We start from the raw sequence: 20,431 nt of genomic DNA, 5'->3' as shown, positions 1-20,431 counted from the left end.
TCATCGTTAATAGAATTAAAGGGATATAAATTAGCAAAAATTGGGCTGTCTATTATTGAGTGATGCACGGTCGTACAAATGCCAACTTTGTTTTAAATACATAGAAGATAGAAGATAGATACAACTATTAAGAACGACTCAAAGCATAGAATATAAATAAAGCGTTTCGAAATAGTAAATGTGTAGCTTATAAAAATACTAAAGCATTTTTATCGTTCTAACTTCATATGGCCTTATATGTTTTTTTCCAATGCTTTGGTCAAGTAAAGAAGGTAAATAATACATTATCAATGATTTTGAAATTATACATACAAAGTTGATATCGATAATTAAGGCAAACGTTCTGACAGTCATTAGTACGTAAAACCTGAGCAAACAACATTTTCCGTCCAATCTAATACCTTCAATTCTTCATCAACTAAATCGTCCTGTTCGAGGTAGTTATAAAAATGGCTCGTCTCATAATTCGCGTTAATAGCCAAAACATTTTGTTTCCTATTTCTCTTCTACCTACATAAATGCTATACATAGACAAATAACTGAACAAGTAACAATAACTGAATAACAATACAAGAATAAATTTTGGCTGTTGTTGCGTCCTTTTCAAATATTGGTCTTGTAATCATATCAATGAGGATGTTAAATACGATGTCAGCGAGGAAGGCTAAAATGTAAAAAAGAGAAAACGGTTTAGTACTTGTTCATATTTAGTCTACATGTCACTTTTGATTGACATTTCCAAGTTCAATAAGATTTATCCGGCTCTTTATACATAATCGAATGGCTCGGTAAAATTTCCGAATACTTTTGGTATGGAATCGTTCACAAATTACGTAACGCTATAGGAGAAGGGAACTAAATTTTCAAATAGCTGTTTCTCAGGCGTCTTTAGACCGATTTTCATAATTATTTTACGTTTCTCATCTGGTTTCACCATACTGGTGAGTTATATGTTTGGGGATGATAACTTTTTCCCTAGAGAGGCGTAAGACAAATTTGAGTAAGGGTGTTTTTTTTTCTTCAAAATACAGTAAATATTGACTTACATAACACACTTCAGTATCGCATCATTTACAGGATCACGGGTCATGGGTTTTTCCATTGGCATGAGTTGTCATAGATTTCTTAGTCAAAATTTACATATCATTTTCCCTCAGAATAGAGGGGCAATCAACTGTATAAATCAGTTGAATTGTAAATACTTGCATCTAAAAATACAATAAAAAATACAAAAATTCAAATTAATACTTCAATTCGAAATAATACATCAATACGCCGACAATCCGTCAATACATCTTAAAGTACAATTTTAATACCCGATTAATACTCCAGCTCACCAAAAATACGGTAATACCTGTCAATACCAATCAGTTAATTTTGACAGCGATGGCATTATTGTTTTGAAATGAAAAATCGAAATCTACATAATGAAACTGGAAGCAGTTCGACGACCACTGTCGGGGCGAAAAAGGAATGGTGAAAATATGTTCCTATATGTCATTCAGAATGGAATAATTAATAATTTTGATTTCGGGCTGCCTAGATTTCCAACGGAAATCGTTTCAGATAAGTTGCCGAATGATACGAACGTAGCCAAAACGTTTTTAATAGTTTCAGTCATGTTGAGTATTAATCTCGATGCTCGTCTCGATGTTACCGTAGCATTTTTTCTTTTTCTATGGTAATATTAAAAGTTCTAGTGGGAATGGACTTGGCCAGGTTTTCACCCAAATAACCATGAAGCAATATATATATACTTTTAAATAATAAAGCCCTTAAAGTTGACTTGAAGTTAAAAAGGCACTTTTATTACCGAAATAATGGTTCATTACTTTGACATGTCGAGCATCAGTAATGCATTGCTATATCGTTGTCTGATAGCAGATAAATGAATATATCTTCACCGAGATCTTCACATAGATAAAAGCGATCTAATGTAATCTGTATGCTGATTTGTGATTGATTGTGCGATAATGTAATGCTTGGGATTACTTTGGCAATTTAGTATTCTATTATATAGCATTTCCTCAGCTATTAATTGAAAGCTTTTATGCCCACCTTTGCATGAATATGTATCTTGTATGGCAAGCACCGTCGGTGTGCGGCAAGTACAATAATAGATACGGCATGCCCAGGGAGTCTGGAATGTTGCGCACCGAAAACATCCTATAGGCTGGACCGAAATCGCTCTCGCCTTCCTGAATTAGTATTTTTTTGTTCGCAAGGAGACCCAAAAATGATCACGCCTTTGTTTTGAAAACAATTTGATAATTTGACAGATATAAACATGAAATGGAAAAATACCATCAATAATACGCGAAAAATACATGTCATATAGTAAAAATTCGCGGAAAATACAATTAATGATGAATTTAATACACTATAATACAAAAATACTTCAATACGCCAAAAAATACGTAAATTCAAAATAATTCCTCAATACGCCTTTTCAATTCAGGCAAATGAATCGTAAATACGTGAGTTGACAGCCCCTCGCTCAGAATAGAACACACTTGGAAGTCGTTAGGGATGTTTAGAAGAAACATATTGTTCACCCATAGTATTGTCAATGCTTAGGCACTCCTTACAAAGCAAGACCATGCTGAGGGTGGCTGGGTTCGATTCCCGGTGCCGGTCTAAGCAATTTTCGGATTCGAATTTGTCTCGACTTCCCTGGGCATAAAAGTATCATCGTGTTAGCCTCATGATATACGAATGCAAAAATGGTAACTTGGCTTAGAAACCTCGCAGTTAATAATTGTGGAAGTGCTTAATGAACACTAAGCTGCTAGGCGTCCCAGTGTGGGGATGTAATGCCAATAAGAATAAGAAGAAGAATTGTCAATGCTAAACTAGGGTATTAAGACTTTTTTCTGAACCTGTAAATGATGCTCACACTGAAGTATGTCATGTCAAACGAAATTAACTGTATTTTGAAAAAATGAAAAAGCATTTTTACTCGCGCCCCTCTAGGGTAAAAGTGAGCATCCATAGAAACATCAACAGGAAGGTCAAAAGACGCCAGTGATACAACGATTTGAAAATTTAGTTCCCATGATTTTCTGATCATGTCCCCCGAAATTCAAAACTAAATATACTCGCGTTTTCAAGGGCACGTCCACCCTCTATCCACCCGCGATTGCATTTAGTCTTGGATTCCGTGAGGGTTCCTCCTTAAGATACATAATTTTTATGATCCCTGTCTTACCTTAACATTTTATTTCCACTGATTGCCCTTTCCCTCCTATTTAAAAATCTTTCCACCATCTCGATTAATTGTATCATTGTCCACAATTCCTCATGTAAGGGCGGCGCGGATTCCATCCTGTAAAATTTTATTGCCACACAGCGTGCCAGTTCCTCCGCCTTGTCGCGTGTAAAGCGGGTAAAGTATATCCGTAATTCCCTGTGGGAAGAAATTAAGATTTATTATCAGCTATAATAGACTGCCACTACAAGCATGAATCATATCCCATATTGATATGAATTTTATATTATTGTGGCACAGTTATGCTTGCAGCGGAGGTAGAATGTAGAATACCAACACAAAATCTCCCGTTGATAACTATCGTCATCTTGGCCTGATGTACTTACCTCCGACTTTTAGTGCGATTGATTGAGGACCCTCTGTGATAACTCCGCTTCTGATGTTCCTTCTTCCACCAACTTCAGGGACGATGCATCCCATCCTCTTCGCTGATGGTGAATAAACACTCTTTGGACATAAAATTGGCCAACAGCCAGCGTTTTCCGGGGTTCCGCTTGAGCTGCTTCTATAGAACGTATACGTTACACTTTTTTTTCTGCTGTCACTCCAAAATGAACTCAGGAATAAACGTCATGTTTCATAAGAACACCGTATGAAAAATTTACACAAGAATGAGTTATAAATTTCATAAGGTAATGTTATGAATGTTTTGAAGTTTGTTATGTTTTTAATAAGGGACTTATGAAACAGAAATAAAATGAACTTTTGATGTTTCATAAGGCAAAGTTTATGAAAATCAAAATTTTTTTTCCGGCAGTGTAGGTCTAACGACCTGAACCCAAGAACGTTTCAGATGGTTTTGAGTGTATTGAAATGCAGAAAGATCGGTATAACGTTTCTTGGCAGGTATCCAAGGAGCTGTTGGGAAGGTTTTATAGCTGCCGAAAACATTTCCTAGGCCGTTGTTGCGTAGGACTTACGAGCTGGACTTCAGAACATTTCGCGCAATCTAGAATGTCATTCTGGGGCACGCAAAAAATATTTCAATAAGTCTTTTGATTTCTTTGAGCTATGCCGGATGAGCTTGATTTGAAAACATCCATTGCGCTTCTACTTGATTGTAGATCTGACGACCTGAACTCAAGAACGTTTTGGATGGCTTTGAGTGTATTGAAATGCAGAAAGATCGGTATAACATTTCTTGGCAGGAATCCAAGGATCTGTTGGGAAGGTTTTTGATTGCATTTTCGAGGCCGTTGTTGCGTAGGTCTTACGAGCCGAACTTCAGAACATTTCGCGCATTTTAGAATGACATTCTGAGGCACGCAGCAAAATTTCCCATAGCTCATTTGATTTCTTTGAACTGGGCAGGATGACCTGAGCTCGATTTGAAACAAGCATTGCGCTTCTACTTGATTGTAGATCTGACGACCTGAACTCAAGAACGTTTTGGATGGCTTTGAGTGTATTGAAATGCAGAAAGATCAGTATAACGTTTCTTGGCAGGTATCCAAGGATCTGTTGGAAAGGTTTTTGATAGCTGCCTAAAACATTTTCGAGGCCATTGTAGCGTAGGTCTTACGAGCTGAACTTCAGAACATTTCGCGCATTCTTGAATGTCATTATGAGGCACGCAGTAAAATTTCCAATAAGTCATTTGATTTTTATGAACTGTGCCGGATGACTTGAGCTTGATTTGAAACAACCATTGCGCTTCTACTTGAATGTAGATCTGACGACCTGAACTCAAGAACGTTTTGGATGACCTGCAGTGTTCTGAAATGCAGAAATATCGGTATAACGTTTCTTGGCAAGTATCCAAGGATCTGTTGGGAAAGGTTTTGATAGCTGCCGAAAACATTTTCGAGGCCGTTGTAATGTAGGTCTAACGACCTGAACCCAAGAACGTTTTAGATGGCTTTGAGTGTATTGAAATGCAGAAAGATCGGTATAACGTTTCTTGGCAGGTATACAAGGATCTGTTGGGAAGGTTTTTGATAGCTGCCTAAAACATTTCCTAGGCCGTTGTTGCGTAGGACTTACGAGCAGAACTTCAGAACATTTCGCGCATTCTAGAATGACATTCTGGGGCACGCAGCAAAATTTCCCATAACTCATTTGATTTCTTTGAACTGGGCAGGATGACCTGAGCTTGATTTGAAACAAGCATTGCGCTTCTACTTGATTGTAGATCTGACGACCTGAACTCAAGAACGTTTTGGATGGCTTTGAGTGTATTGAAATGCAGAAAGATCGGTATAATGTTTCTTGGCAGGAATCCAAGGATCTGTTGGGAAGGTTTTTGATAGCTGCCGAAAACATTTTCGAGGCCGTTGTTGCGTAGGTCTTACGGCCCGAACTTCAGAACATTTCGCGCATTTTAGAATGACATTCTGAGGCACGCAGCAAAATTTCCTATAACTCATTTGATTTCTTCGAACTGGGCAGGATGACCTGAGCTTGATTTGAAACAAGCATTGCGCTTCTACTTGATTGTAGATTTGACGACCTGAACTCAAGAGCGTTTTGGATGACCTGCAGTGTACTGAAGTGCAGAAAGATCGGTATAACGTTTCTTGGCAGGTATCCAAGGATCTGTTGGGAAGGTTTTTGATAGCTGCCGAAAACATTTTCGAGACCGTTGTAGCGTAGGTCTTACGAGCTGAACTTCAGAACATTTCGCGCATTCTAGAATGTCACTATGGGACACACAGAAAAATGTTCCATGAGTTATTTGATATCTTTGAACTGAGTAGGATGTACTCAGGGTATTTTATGTGCACATTACCTTTCGCTTCTATGGTAGAATTCAAGACCTGAACTAGCGGATATTTTGGATGAACTGGAATGTTCCAAAATAGTATCTTCAATACATAAAATTGATTACACATATGTCTATAGTTTTTTGTGATATTTTCCCCTCCTGTCTGGTTTATTTCGTGATCAGATTTTAAGAAATATGACCATCAATCTTAGATCAGGGATATTTCTTTCAATATCGGTAATTACAGTAATCAGATAACTTGGAAACGTTCAAAATAACTTCTACTTGATATATTTCATGTATCCACTTTATTTTATGGCGCCAGAACTTTATTGCACTTGATTACTGAAGAAATTTGGCCATCATAGCAAAAAATAAGGAAAAAACACAGACATTTTCGATACTCATGAACGCGGGGAGGGGTCTAGCGGGCGGCACCTATGTCAAAAGAAAGCTCTACTAATCCCTTTGAGAAAAGCCCGGGGTCATGAAATTTGGTCAACGATTTACCGAGAACGAGCACTTTGAAGGAGTTGACTGTCGTCCCGGCCTTTTGAGGGTTAAGTGTTATTTTAATCTCCAGATTATGTTCAACACCGTACTTGCTAAATGGACACGGTCGGTTAAAGTAGCTGTTCCTTAAATAGTTCGTTAAAGTAGTCGCTAGATTATTCGCTGTTGGTTTGAGCGAGACAGAGTATATGTCAAAAAAAAATTAACCAGCAATCTGCGGTGTATTGTTCGAAATGAACGTTTATCAGCAATGGACTTTCTGCTGTACTATAGATCTCGCATAATTTATCAAAAGGACCTAAGTAACATTTTTTTCATGAATTAATTTGAATACTGCAATCAACAGAACAACATGAAAGCTATTGCGATTCTTTTCTAAAATTAGCATACTGGCTCACCAGTTACGCGCCGGGCCCCATGCGCCAAGTTGTGCGCCATGCAAAAAGTAAATAAACCAATGTCAAACAGATGTGAGCTTTCGGTAAGCTTTTCCACATTTGCTTCAAAGGTATGTAGCATATTGTCGTCCCTTTACGAAAAGATATTTTTAAGTGAAATTGTTCGAGGTTTAGTAGTTTTTTGCTTTTCTTTCGCCTGTGTTGCGTTCGGGATATTGTTTAAGTGGATATTAGTAGTGCAATTATGTTTAATTTGTGATGTAATATTCTACACTTAAATTGAGTAAAGTACCATAATATGACACAATACCTTAGCCACAGACAAACAGACGTAACACTGATAAAATTCCCATCGACCATGAGCTCAACGGTCGTTTTAAATTCAACTGCTTGCGAGTTTCACATCCAGAGGCGCGCGCATCGTATACCTTTGTATTTGACATCTTACACTAGCGCCTTCTGTTGACATTGTCGTACTAAACTTTGTTTCGTACAACATGCACGTTAGGTGGTGGTAAAATAACTGGGCGATGGATTTTGAAACAAATTGTTCTAGCTGTTACGTCTGTTTGTCTGTGCCTTAGCGGCGCACAACTAAGCGAGGCAGAGGTGAATAAGCAAAATGCTATAATATCTCGAGAATCACAATATTGATTGCAGTATTCAAATTAATTCATGAAAAAAAATGTTACTTACGTCCTTTTGAAAAGTTAAGCGAGAATTCATGAAAAAAATTTACTTAGGTCCTTTTGAAAAGTTATGCGGGAAATGTAATAAAATGCGTAAAGCCAAAATAGAACTTTTTGGGAACTTGCAAGTGTTCTGATTGTTTAAGTTGACTTTTTGTAAATTTATTGGTCAATATTTAAGAAGTGCAGTTAAAAGAAAGTGCATACTTAGTTTATTCAAATTTGATTCAGACTATCTTTTGAAAAGGGTCAAACTTGTTTTACTGATTTTTTAAATGGATATAATCGAAAACGACCCTTCCTACAAAAAGTGTTGTATGGATGACTATCGCAAAATCAGTCAAACTTTCTAATAAAACTTTTTGAAAAACTCAAAATTGAACCCTACACTAAACAAATCGATTGAAAAAATTAAAAGTCGATTTGCAAAAAAACGCCCTTTTCGATTTGGACGAAATTTTGACTCAAGATAGGTGATTATGTTCCCTACCAACCGTCCATACGTCGCAAGCTGGGCACTCTGAAGGGAAAAAAATTCTAACAAAAACTTTTTCTTGACGGAATTGATTTTTTCAGTGTCTTTAAGGGGTGGATTTAACATATGTATACATAATATACTCATATTAAGTATTCCTGTACAGTCAGGCAGAGTACAATGTTTTGGTCCTAACTGGTCGCAACTAAAAAAGCTAATAATGGAATATAAACCCCTTCTTAATATTACTCTTAATTTAAAAACAAACTATATTTAGTGACTAAATTAGACAATGTATCATAAAATAGATTTGCTTGGGGTTCTATAACGATGGCTTTCATTGGTTTAATTTCAGATGAAAATACACTGAAAATAATTCCGACAAGAAAAAGTTTTTGTTAGAAAAACTTTTTTTCCTTAAGAGTGCCCAGCTTGCGATGTATGGACGGTTGGTAGGAAACATAATCACCTATCTTGAGACAAAATTTCATTTAAATAAAAAAGGGCGTTTTTTCGCAAATCGACTTTAAAATTTTTAAACTGATTTTTTCAGTGTATGGCTCAATTTGGATTGTTTCCGATATTTTCACTAGAAAGTTTGACTGATTTTGCGATGGTCACCCATACAACACTTTTTTGTGGGATGCGTCGTTTTTCTATTATATCCATTTGAAAATATTAGCAAAAAAATTTCAGCTCTTTTCAAAGGATAGTCTAGATTAAATTTGGAAAAACATTTTTGTTTTCATTTCGGATCATCTGGTGATTTTTCATTTCTCATTTTTCATTTCTTACTTCTTACTTTTCACTCCTCACTTCGCACTTCTCACGTCTCACTTTTCACTTCTCACTGCTCACATCGGCCCATGGGCCTTTTCACGAGACGTTTAAAAACAGCTGATTTTATCGTCAATTGACAGTTCTTCTATGAAAGTGACAGCTTCGGACTTGCAGGCCTGTTCAACGGTTGTAAACAAATGCAGTCTCGGCAGTGTCACATGAAAAGGCCTATAGGGGAAAGAAATGGCAGAAATGACGCTTAACTTTTAAAAAGAACATATGTCACCTTTTATTCATGAATTAATTTGTATACTGCAATCAAAAGCTATCATATTGGTCTGTTGATCGCAATATTAAAATTCATTCATGAAAATATGTTTCTTAGGTCATTTTGAAAAAATAAACGAGAATTTTCAGTGTATACATGAAATCTTAAAATAGGTACTTTTTAACTCATTAATGGGCTCCTATGTTTCTTTGTGAAGTTTTTTCTTCCGTGTAAGCTGTGTATTCTATGCTGTCAGTGTGCCGGTTTCGAATAAATTGTGTCTTGGGAGAACATAACCTACAAAATCGATAGCTTATTTGTTACGAAATAATGATGTCTCATAACTCTTTGAATATTTACTATTTTTTGAGAAGTGCCATCATTATGAAACTCAATAGTGAACAAGAAGAAAACATTCCCCATCGAATGCAACTTGTTGTAGCAAAATCGATTCAGGTTTAGTACTAGAAAAATTGGCTAATGTTTCAATGTGCACACACATACGCACACACACACACACACACGGACAGACAGACATTTGCTCAGTTTGTCGAGCTGAATCGAATGGTATATAATACTATGGGTCTACAAGCGCTCTATAAAAAGTACGTTTTGGGAGTGAAATGAAAGCCTTTCTGGTACAACTTTGTTGTACGAGAAAGGCAAAACAGTCGAAAAAGTGATTAAAATGTGGCGAAAATAGTCAATACATGACAATAAGTACGAAAAAACAGCTTTTTTCAAAAATCGCTCTAAACTTTGTTTTTAGAATGTTGGGTTGTTCTACAGAAATGCTCCAGATGATCTTTCATTCAAGCAGCATCATGACAGAGTGTTTTTTAGGACACCCTAATGTATGTGGCTAATGCTACACAGAAAACAAAAAACTCCGTGATAGAAATTACTATTTTGTTAACTCCCAAGTAACATTTTGAGTTTTATCATAGTCTATTAGCGGATTTGGAGAAAAAATTTTCAAGACTAGCAATAAAACTAATATCTACATATCAACCTATTGATGACCGCTATAAGATTATGTTATGACCAAGAAGACCACTCTTGAGAACGCCTTCAAACCAAGTTCAAGAATGTTTATAAGAGTTCCATAAAACCGCTGTCAAAAAGGGAATTTCTTTTCCGTGTATCTTTTTGTTATTGTTTTGGAGGAAAAGGAAAATAGGTAGTAGAAATGGATAAATAAAAAAACAACATTCATGTTACATTGATCATGGATGAAAAATATTATTCAATAATCGGAAATTGGATGCCCCAGAATTCGTTCGCGTGCTTACAATTTTTATGCGCGTTCGAATTTCTGGTGAATCCAGGTACACTGCCAAAAATATCTATATAAGATATATGTGTCGCCGATATAAATTTTTGTAATAGCTCCACCCTAATATAATTGATACAGAACCACACATAAATTGAATAATTGCTTATTCGATACCACACATAAAGTTTGTTTGGATATATTTTTTATTAGTAGTTCGCATGGAGAATGGTTATATGTGCGCTGATATACATCAGCGCCAGCAAAAGATGTTCCGGACAGCGACGACAGCGACAATCTTTATCTAGTAACTTAAAATATCTTTTGCTTCAATATTTAAAAACCTTCGAGAAATGCTGCCGTTATGATTAAGGATAATAGATTTCGCAAAATATTCTCGCCAATATATAATCAATTATTGTACTTCCAGTTGAAAACCGAAGTGAGCTCTCGCGACAATCGAGTTTTCTCCCGTTTCCTTTTGTCGCAACTACGTCGCGACTAGTGCGCATCATGGCGCACGACGGTGGCATAGATGCGCACTAGTCGCGATGCAGTTGCGACATCAGAAAATAAGGAAAAACTCAATTGTCGCGAGAGTATGCTATGCTGTTACACCGTGGGCAGGGCTACTACACTGTGGGCAGTTTAACGGTCAAAATAAAATTTGCATAACTTTCAAAAATGAAATGTTTTTTGCTGAAAGTAGCGGCACTCGGATACGATTAGTTCTTCTTCATGCGATGGTTCTACATTCCAACGGGAGCTTGGCCTGTTTATCAACCTAATGTTCAGTTAGCATTTCCACAACTATGAATAACTAATATTATTGAAAGTTTTTCTAATTCCAGTAAAATACAAAGGCCTGTCAAATTTAACATTTATCGATATTTTTAACTTATCATATTTTTACAAATTATACTTTGTCATATGTCATATCATTTCGATAATCAATTCATTGAACAAAAAAAAATGAAAGTTAATAAAAGTTCCGTGAGAAGATAGGGAATAGAATCAAATCCGAACTGCGGACCCCCGTTCATTTAAACGCAGGCGGGTGCTAAGGTGTCAAATATTTATTCCATCAAATCAAGCGAATGCCGACGGCACTAACACTACGCCGTAGTCTATGAAAAATAAACACTGCAGTGAGTGAGAATGTTCTGAAACGCACAAAGTTTGGATAATACCAGAAACGACTGTTTCTGCTCAGCACAGAGTTTTTTCTACCAACATACTTATTCATCTGCATATTTCGTGTACGGAATAAAGTGAAAACGCTACATTTTTACGGATTTGGTGTATTTTTGTTATATGTGCTTTCGACACCACTCTCTCTTGTAAAAACGGTAAACAATACAAATTTTCACAAATACCACGACAATTTATGTAAGTATATGAGCATTTTGACATTTGAGTATAAATTTATGCGCCAAATAAGAGGGTACTGTCATACTTGCCAAACTCCATATGAAAAAAATCCGTTGTCGCCCCTCTGTTTAAATGTTACTTCATTCAAATTAACAAGGTTTATTTACTCTCTGCTATTTTGTTTTGATTATGCGTTCCGTTTGCCGATGTTAAATTTTTATTTTCGCCATTCCGCTTGCTGAATGACGTTTAAACGTTTGTAGCTATTCTCTGTTTTTAAAACTACTATGGAAACTCATTTCAATAAAAACCATGGTTTCAGAGAAGTTCACCACTGTTTCAGTTTATTTGACAACATTTCGCAAGGGCCACAGTTGATATTTACTGCGCGCATGGTAAAATCAAACGGATTTGTTATCTGCTGAGAATGTCGGTGCATATTCTTAAATTAACCCTCGATATAGTAAATTCAGGCGGAAAATTTTTTTGTTTGTGTATAATTTTTTTCTATAAATATTATTAAGGGTTTGCTTTAGCAAATGTATTAGAAATCTTAATGATAATCAACATCAATTTTTTTACGTGTACACCCAGGTTTTTTTACGCAACTGGTATTAATTAATTTCTCGGTTAACCTGAACTTTCACAGCTTTTTAACCTGAATTTTGTATGTTTTTGTTTTCGTGGGGTTAGTTCATTGTTTCATTTACGCTGAAGGTCTTAATCGACTAAAACCAAACCGTAAAAATAAACCTTGGTGTATATGTAGACGGATAAATGATTCCCCGTGAATTCGTGTATGTTGAAAAGGTGGTGGGAACAGTCTCCTAGTTCCATGTGTTTTCTCTTGAAGACACATTCAGTTCATGTTTCCTTGAAGAGGTCATGAGTTCAAACGACGTTGGCCCCTTCAGTAAAGAGAATATTGCGATCCTAGATATGTCTTTCGCTCCTGTCTCCAAAGTCGTACAAGAGCCATTGGAGGCCATTTCGGTAGCATGGTTAACAACTACCAGTCACCGAACCACACCCAACTCCGAACAAAACAAAACCTTTTTGAAATCGAGCCATTCTCAAGCGGATCAATTTTCACATTATTTTAATTGATAATCATCGTTGGTTCAGTTCGGCCAAACATGCACAATGCTAATGCCTTCCACCTGAACCGGCACGGTGGAGACGTTGATTTCGGTTTTCCTCCTGATGGCCGGAGCTTGGAACGCCATCATCCTCGTCGTCGTAGGTAATGCCCGAAAATATTGCAATGCACGGCACAAATCAGCCGCCCAACCGACTTGACCATCGTTATCCGGTTTGACCATCGGTCGATGGAATCAAAAACGTGATCCTCATCATGTGGTTCATTAAAAGCGCGAAATTTTATCCCGCTTTCCCTTGGCTCTGTGCGCGAGAGATTTGCCTCTCGAAAAATAATCTCGAACTGGCAATCCGCGGTTGAAATATATGCGTCAAAGAATGGGTATTTTTTTCATTTAAAAGATATCAAATTTACCGTTTTGGAAGAGTAATTCTAATTTCAACAATTATATTGTCCGAAATATTGCGTAGAAATAATATTTGTTTTTTGATAACCATGAAGCTTTTAATATATTTTGTTAACTTTATTTTATGGCGAGTATTGAGCTACAATCGTTTGGCTGGATGGACGAAATACCACGGTCATCATCAGTCGAAATGCGAATCAATAGTAAAGGAATCGCATTACCTTGCCTACTCATCACGATAATAGTTTCGTTTTAGTTGGAACTATTTCTCGATGGTAGAACAGCCCGGCGATTTTGGTGATTTCGATTTGCGGTGAACGAATCATTACTTTAACTAAAATATTCATGGACCGAGGCAATAAGATAATGCAGCGAATAGGGATGTAACCATCGATGCACGATGCCGAATGCATGGATGTTGGAAGTAATTTGTTCGTTCATTGCACATCGCGAGTTGCTCTAATTGTAACCAATTGGTTCTAGCAAACGGAGCCAAATGTAGGAAAAAGGGGGGCACTATTCCCTAGTCAACGATTAATTATCTGTAAGTTAATATTACACGGTTAGGTCTAACAAACCACCTAACGATAGCAGTTCGATGGGGGAAGCCATAGTTAACCCTCTCTTTCCCACGACTTTTTTCAAAGATTTCAATAAGAAGGAATGATCTATGAAAAAAATGCTAGAACAAAAGTTATTTGGCATAGCTTAAATTAGTGGAAAACGAATTTTTTTTTTTGATTGTAAATCAATAGTTACTTGATTGTTTTCAATAGTTTTACTATTTTCACTCAAAATTGATTATATTTGCAGTCTAATGAAACCATAAAGTTGTGCCAAATACTGCTTTTTGTTGTTGGAATAAATCGATGAATGTTGGAAGGTGCAAAATTTGATGGAGCTCTACAGCTACCATGGGAAGGAAAGGGTTAAGTTGAAGGGGTTGGGCTCAAATTTGAATTTTTTGATCCTATTCAAACCATGCGTTAAATGAAAACAACTTAGTATTTAGGTACTTTTTTACACGGGATCAAACAGAAACTAATTCGGATTGGGCCCTCGAACTCGAAATTTTCTTCTCCCACCAGATGTATAAAACAAGACACAATGCACCCACTCATTTTAAATGGCATTAAAAAAATATAATCTAATGGATATAATCGAAAATTGACAAATCCTACAAAAAAAGTGTTGTATGGGTTTATTACTATTAATCTTGGGTCCTGTACACCCTGAGTGGTGCAAAGGGCCGACCTGTAAGATCTTCATCCTGGGCCATGTCCAACTATCGCCTTATCCTGTTGCCAAGTTGGATTTTGGTCGACTTCTTTTATTCCTTTATTGAGGCTGCGCTACCATGAGCCTCTGGGTCTGCCTCGGATGCGATGTTCTACTGGGTTCCAGACTAGTGTTTTAACAGATTTTATTTCCGCCCTTACGTACGATGTGTCGGACCCACCCCCAGTTTTGTTCCTAAATTTCTGTTGCTATCGGCCTCTGGTGACAACGACGATGGAGCTCGCTGTTTGAGATCGAGGCCACCATGCCCGAATTATGTACCGCAGGCATCTGTTGATGAAAACCTGCAGCTGTTGAGTGTTCTCCATTGATACACACCATGTTTCGCTAGCGTATAGCAGCACAGATTTCACGTTAGAGTTAAACATTTGGATTTTGGTGCGTTCACTTACCAGCCTGTTTTTACAGATATTTCTTACACTTGAAAAGGCAGCCCTTGCCTTCTTGATGTGTGCCCCTATCAGGTATCAGGTATCAGAACGTCGGCTCAGGAGGCACGTTCCCCTCAATTTGGGAGATTTGTGCCATCGCCTTCACTGGCCTTTCTCATCATTTACCTGACGGAAAAGGAAGTGAAAAGGGGAAAGGAAGAGGAAGTGAAGTTGGAAAGGAGAATGGAACCATTTATAGGAAAGCCAATTATGTAGACTCACACGCATTCAGCTAGGGACTAAAGAGAGGTCACAAAAACACAGAGGATGTAACAATGGACGAACGTCAAAGACGAAACACAGAGTGCACTGTGAAAAACGCATAATGCGAATCCATATAGGTGACAATCACAAAGTACATTGTAAAAAAAATGCATAATGCGAATCCATATAGGTGACAATTTGTTGAAAACTAAGTAAAACACGTATCCATAACCCCACTCTTATTTAACCTCACGTTGAGATTGAACAAGAGTAGCCGAAGCCGAACGTCAAGGACGAGACACAGAGTACACTGTGAAAAACGCATAATGCGAATCCATAAAGGTAACATACACAAAGTATATTGTAAAAAAAAAACGCATAATGCGAATCCATATAGGTGAAAATTTGTTGAAAAACTAAGTAAAACACATATTCATAACCCCACACTCACGTTGAGGATGAGAAAGAGTAGTCAAAGCCGAACGTCAAAGACGAGACACAGAGTACACTGTGAAAAACGCATAATGCGAATCCATATAGGTGACAATTTGTTGAAAACTAAGTAAAAAACGTATCCATAACCCCACTCTTATTTAACCTCACGTTGAGATTGAACAAGAGTAGCCGAAGCCAAACGTCAAGGACGAGACACAGAGTACACTGTGAAAAAAAAAGCATAATGTGAATCCATATAGGTAACATACACAAAGCACATTGTATAAAACGCATAATGCGAATCCATTTAGGTGACAATTTGTTGAAAACGAATTAAAACACATATTCATAACCCTACTCTTATTTAACCTCACGATGAAGTTGAATAAGAGTAGCCGATTATCTCGGAGAAGTAAAAGTCAACTACGCCATAGCTCCGGTTAGCGCAGCGAGGGCTAAAATACTGTGAAGGGGGCCCTGGTGCTTCACAGGCTCCGTTTGCGGTTAGGTTCTTATTAGACCCCCCTAACCATTCATTAGTAGGCACGGTAAGCATAGAGCCGCATCACACCGAAAATTAGGGGTCACCTGTATGGTGGACTTTTACCACTGGAACAGGCAATCCGTAATGTTATTCTTAGCCAGATAACCAGCTGCCGACACCACACGGCTATCTAGGCTGTTCGTGGAGAGAAGTTGACATTGACTTTACGTCAACTCTCAATGTGGCCGAACAGCCGACCGCAGGCATCTGTTGATGAAAACCTGCAGCTGTTGAGTGTTCTCCATTGATACACACCATGTTTCGCTAGCGTATAGCAGCACAGATTTCACGTTAGAGTTAAACATTTGGATTTTGGTGCGTTCACTTACCAGCCTGTTTTTACAGATATTTCTTACACTTGAAAAGGCAGCCCTTGCCTTCTTGATTCGTGCCCCTATGGCGATCTTTGTACCGCCTTCTGACTATCAAGACATTGGAAGGTTGCCCAGCTACTGTGAAGCTGAAAGTGTTGTAGGGGTGACTAATGAAAAATTAGTCAAATTTTCAAATTAAAATATTGAAGAATCAAAATGAGTCCAACACCAAAATAAATCGATTTAAAAATTTCGTCGATTAAGTTGTATGTAACACGTATTTTAGAGTTCCTAGTTTTCATTGTGTACTATTAGCGCATTGAACAAATCATAGTTTATTGAGAATCGGCAAACAAAAACACCCTTCAAAATTTTTAAATTTGTCTTATGAAAATCTGTTTACGTCCATGAGAATTTTCATTCGTCCAGTCTAAATTTCGATGGATTGCTGTCAAATAAATCTGTTGGAATTGGTGTGCGATTTCTACAAGTACACCATAAATTCAATTAATATTGGCCTGTTCTGAATATGATATGTGTACATTGTGAAACATAGAACAGAATATGTGTATGGAGCATGTTCGCGGTTATCCAAGAAACACCTGAAGTGGAGGCATTCAGATCGTTACGCGTAACCAATGATCTACAGGCTTGTTTTGCGATCTTCACGGTTATCCAAGAAATCCCTGAAGTGAAGGCCATCAGGTCTACTGGCATAACCAATGATCTACAGGCCTGTTTTGTAAATGTAATGTACCCCTTGTGGTACATATGATATAATGTGCGTATGAAAGATCTTCACGGTTATCCAAGAGATCCCTGAAGTGAAGGCCTTCAGATCTACACGCGTAACGAATGATCTACAGGCCTGTTTTGTAAATGTAATGTACCCGTTGTGATACATATGATAGAATCTGCATATGGAAGATCTTCACGGTTATCCAAGAGATCCCGTTGTGGTACATATGATTTAATATGCGTATGGAAGATCTTCACGGTTATCCAAGAGATCCCTGAAGTGAAGGCCTTCAGATCTACACGCGTAACCAATGATCTACAGACTTGTTTTGTAAATGTAATGTACCCATTGTGGTACATATGATAGAACCTGCGTATGGAATATCTTCACGGTTATCCAAGAAATACCGGAAGTGAAGGCCTTCACATCGACACGCGTAACCAATGGTCTACAGGCCTATTTTGTAAATGTAATGTACCCATTGTGGTATATATGATAGAACTAGTCGACCCGGCAGACGTTGTCCTGCATAGTAGGCGAAAATGTGCCCATACAAAGTTTCCATACGATTCTTAATTTTAGTTTTTCACGATCTCTTCAACCTTACTCGTGACTTTTGCATGAGGAAATATCATATAAACCCGTTGGAAACGATAACGAACATATTTGCTGAAGGGATGAAGAAAATCCATCCAGCCGTTTTCGAGTTATGCGGATACGAACACAGACCATTTCATTTTATATATAAGATTTGCATATGGAAGATCTTCACGGTTATCCAAGAAATACCTGAAGTGGAGGCCTTTAGGTTGACACGCGTAACCAACCATCTAAAGGCCTGTTCTGAATATGTAATGTACCTATTATGAAGAGAGCATGTACTATATTTGAAACCGAAAAATTGATCTTTAGTTACGTGTTTAGATCAAAAGGCCTTACTCCAGGGATTTCTTGGATGACCATGATAATATGCTGTGAACGCATTCTGTTCTTTGAACTACAGAGAGCTTGTACCATATTTGAAACCGGAAAATTGATCTTTAGTTACGCGTGTAGATCAAAAGGCGTTCACTTCAGGGAGCCTTTTTTTAAGAGACCCAGAAACCTCATTTCAACAAAACCAGGGGCCGCCTTTCAAGAGGCCCGGAATCCTTCTTTTAAGCTTTTTTCTTCAAACTTTTTTTTTTTAGAAGGCCCGGAAGCCTCATTTCAAGAGGCTCGGAAGCCTCCTTTCAAAAGGCTCGTTGGAAGCCTCCTCTAAAAAGACTCGTCGGAAGCCTCCTTTCTAAAGACTCGTTGGAAGCCTCCTTTCAAAAGGCTCGTCGGAAGCCTCCTTTCAAAAGGCTCGTCGAAAGCCTCCTTCCAAGATGCACGGAAGCCTCCTTTCAAGAGGCTCGGAAGCCTCCTTTCAAGAGACTAGGAAGACTTTTTTAAGAGACCCAGAAGCCTCATTTCAACAAAACCAGGGGCCGCCTTTCAAGAGGCCCGGAATCCTTCTTTTAAGCTTTTTTCTTCGAACTTTCTTTTTTTAGAAGGCCCGGAAGCCTCATTTCAAAAGGCTCGTTGGAAGCCTCCTTTCAAAAGGCTCGTCGGAAGCCTCCTTTCAAAAGGCTCGTCGAAAGCCTCCTTCCAAGATGCTCGGAAGCCTCCTTTCAAAAGGCTCGTCGGAAGCCTCCTTTCAAAAGGCTCGTCGGAAGCCTCCTTTCAAAAGGCTCGTCGGAAGCCTCCTTTCAAAAGGCTCGTCGGAAGCCTCCTTTCAAAAGGCTCGTCGGAAGCCTCCTTCCAAGATGCTCGGAAGCCTCCTTTCAAGAGGCTCGGAAGCCTCGTTTCAAGAGGCTCGGAAGCCTCCTTTCAAGAGGCTCGGAAGCCTCCTTTCAAAAGGCTAGGAAGACTCCTTTCAAGAGGCTAGGAAGCCTCCTTTCAAGAGGCTAGGGAGCCTCCTTTAAAGAGGCTCGGAAGCTTCCTTTCAAGAGTCTCGGAAGCCTCCTTTCAAGAGTCTCGGAAGCCTCCTTTCAAGAGACTCGGAAGCCTCTTTTCAAGAGGCTCGGAAGCCTCCTTTCAAGAGTCTTGGAAGCCTCCTTTCAAGAGGCTTGGAAGCCTCTTTTCAAGAGGCTTGGAAGCCTCCTTTCAAGAGACTCGGAAGCCTCTTTTCAAGAGGCTTGGAAGCCTCCTTTCAAGAGGCTCGGAAGCCTCCTTTCAAGAGTCTCGGAAGCCTCTTTTCAAGAGACTCGGAAGCCTCTTTTCAAGAGGCTCGGAAGCCTCTTTTCAAGAGGCTCGGAAGCCTCCTTTCAAGAGACTCGGAAGCCTCCTTTCAAGAGGCTCGGAAGCCTCCTTTCAAGAGGCTCGGAAGCCTCCTTTCAAGAGGCTCGGAAGCCTCCTTTCAAGAGGCTCGGGCCTCCTTTCAAGAGGCTCAGAAGCCTCCTTTCAAGAGGCTCAGAAGCCTCCTTTCAAGAGGCTCAGAGCCTCCTTTCAAGAGGCTCAGGAAGCCTCCTTTCAAGAGGCTCAGAAGCCTCCTTTCAAGAGGCTCAGAAGCCTCCTTTCAAGAGGCTCAGAAGCCTCCTTTCAAGAGACTCAGAAGCCTCCTTTCAAGAGACTCAGAGCCTCCTTTCAAGAGACTCAGAAGCCTCCTTTCAAGAGACTCAGAGCCTCCTTTCAAGAGGCTCAGGAAGCCTCCTTTCAAGAGGCTCAGGAAGCCTCCTTTCAAGAGGCTCAGGAAGCCTCCTTTCAAGAGGCTCAGAGCCTCCTTTCAAGAGGCTCAGAGCCTCCTTTCAAGAGGCTCAGGAAGCCTCCTTTCGAGAGGCTCAGGAAGCCTCCTTTCAAGAGGCTCAGAAGCCTCCTTTCAAGAGGCTCAGGGCCTCCTTTCAAGAGGCTCAGAGCCTCCTTTCAAGAGGCTCAGAAGCCTCCTTTCAAGAGGCTCAGAGCCTCCTTTCAAGAGGCTCAGGAAGCCTCCTTTCAAGAGGCTCAGAAGCCTCCTTTCAAGAGGCTCAGAAGCCTCCTTTCAAGAGGCTCGGAAGCCTCCTTTCAAGAGGCTCAGGCCTCCTTTCAAGAGGCCAGGAAGCCTCCTTTCAAGAGACTCAGGAAGCCTCCTTTCAAGAGACTCGGAAGCCTCCTTTCAAGAGGCTCAGGCCTCTTTTCAAGAGGCTCAGGAAGCCTCCTTTCAAGAGGCTCAGGAAGCCTCCTTTCAAGAGGCTCAGAGCCTCCTTTCAAGAGGCTCAGAAGCC

At 38.9% G+C, this 20,431-nt stretch overlaps 1 protein-coding gene and 1 long non-coding RNA gene across 6 annotated transcripts in view; both read right to left on the bottom strand.

Annotated features, from left to right (window-relative positions):
- LOC134225660 (sine oculis-binding protein homolog) overlaps nucleotides 1-20,431 on the bottom strand; it is a 120,740-nt gene that overhangs the window by 17,510 nt on the left and 82,799 nt on the right. The gene's annotated exons all lie outside the window — the stretch shown is intronic.
- LOC134225661 (uncharacterized) lies at nucleotides 27-3,795 on the bottom strand. The gene is made up of 3 exons (XR_009983295.1): nucleotides 3,595-3,795; nucleotides 3,209-3,406; nucleotides 27-664 (listed from the first exon to the last, which is right to left on the bottom strand). It is a non-coding gene; the product is annotated as an uncharacterized LOC134225661 (long non-coding RNA).

The sequence above is a fragment of the Armigeres subalbatus genome, chromosome 3 (assembly GCF_024139115.2).
Source record: "Armigeres subalbatus isolate Guangzhou_Male chromosome 3, GZ_Asu_2, whole genome shotgun sequence".
Classification (NCBI taxonomy): domain Eukaryota; kingdom Metazoa; phylum Arthropoda; class Insecta; order Diptera; family Culicidae; genus Armigeres; species Armigeres subalbatus.
The sequence above is the reverse complement of the archived record's forward strand: the minus strand, read 5'-3'. Positions and strand labels throughout refer to the sequence as shown.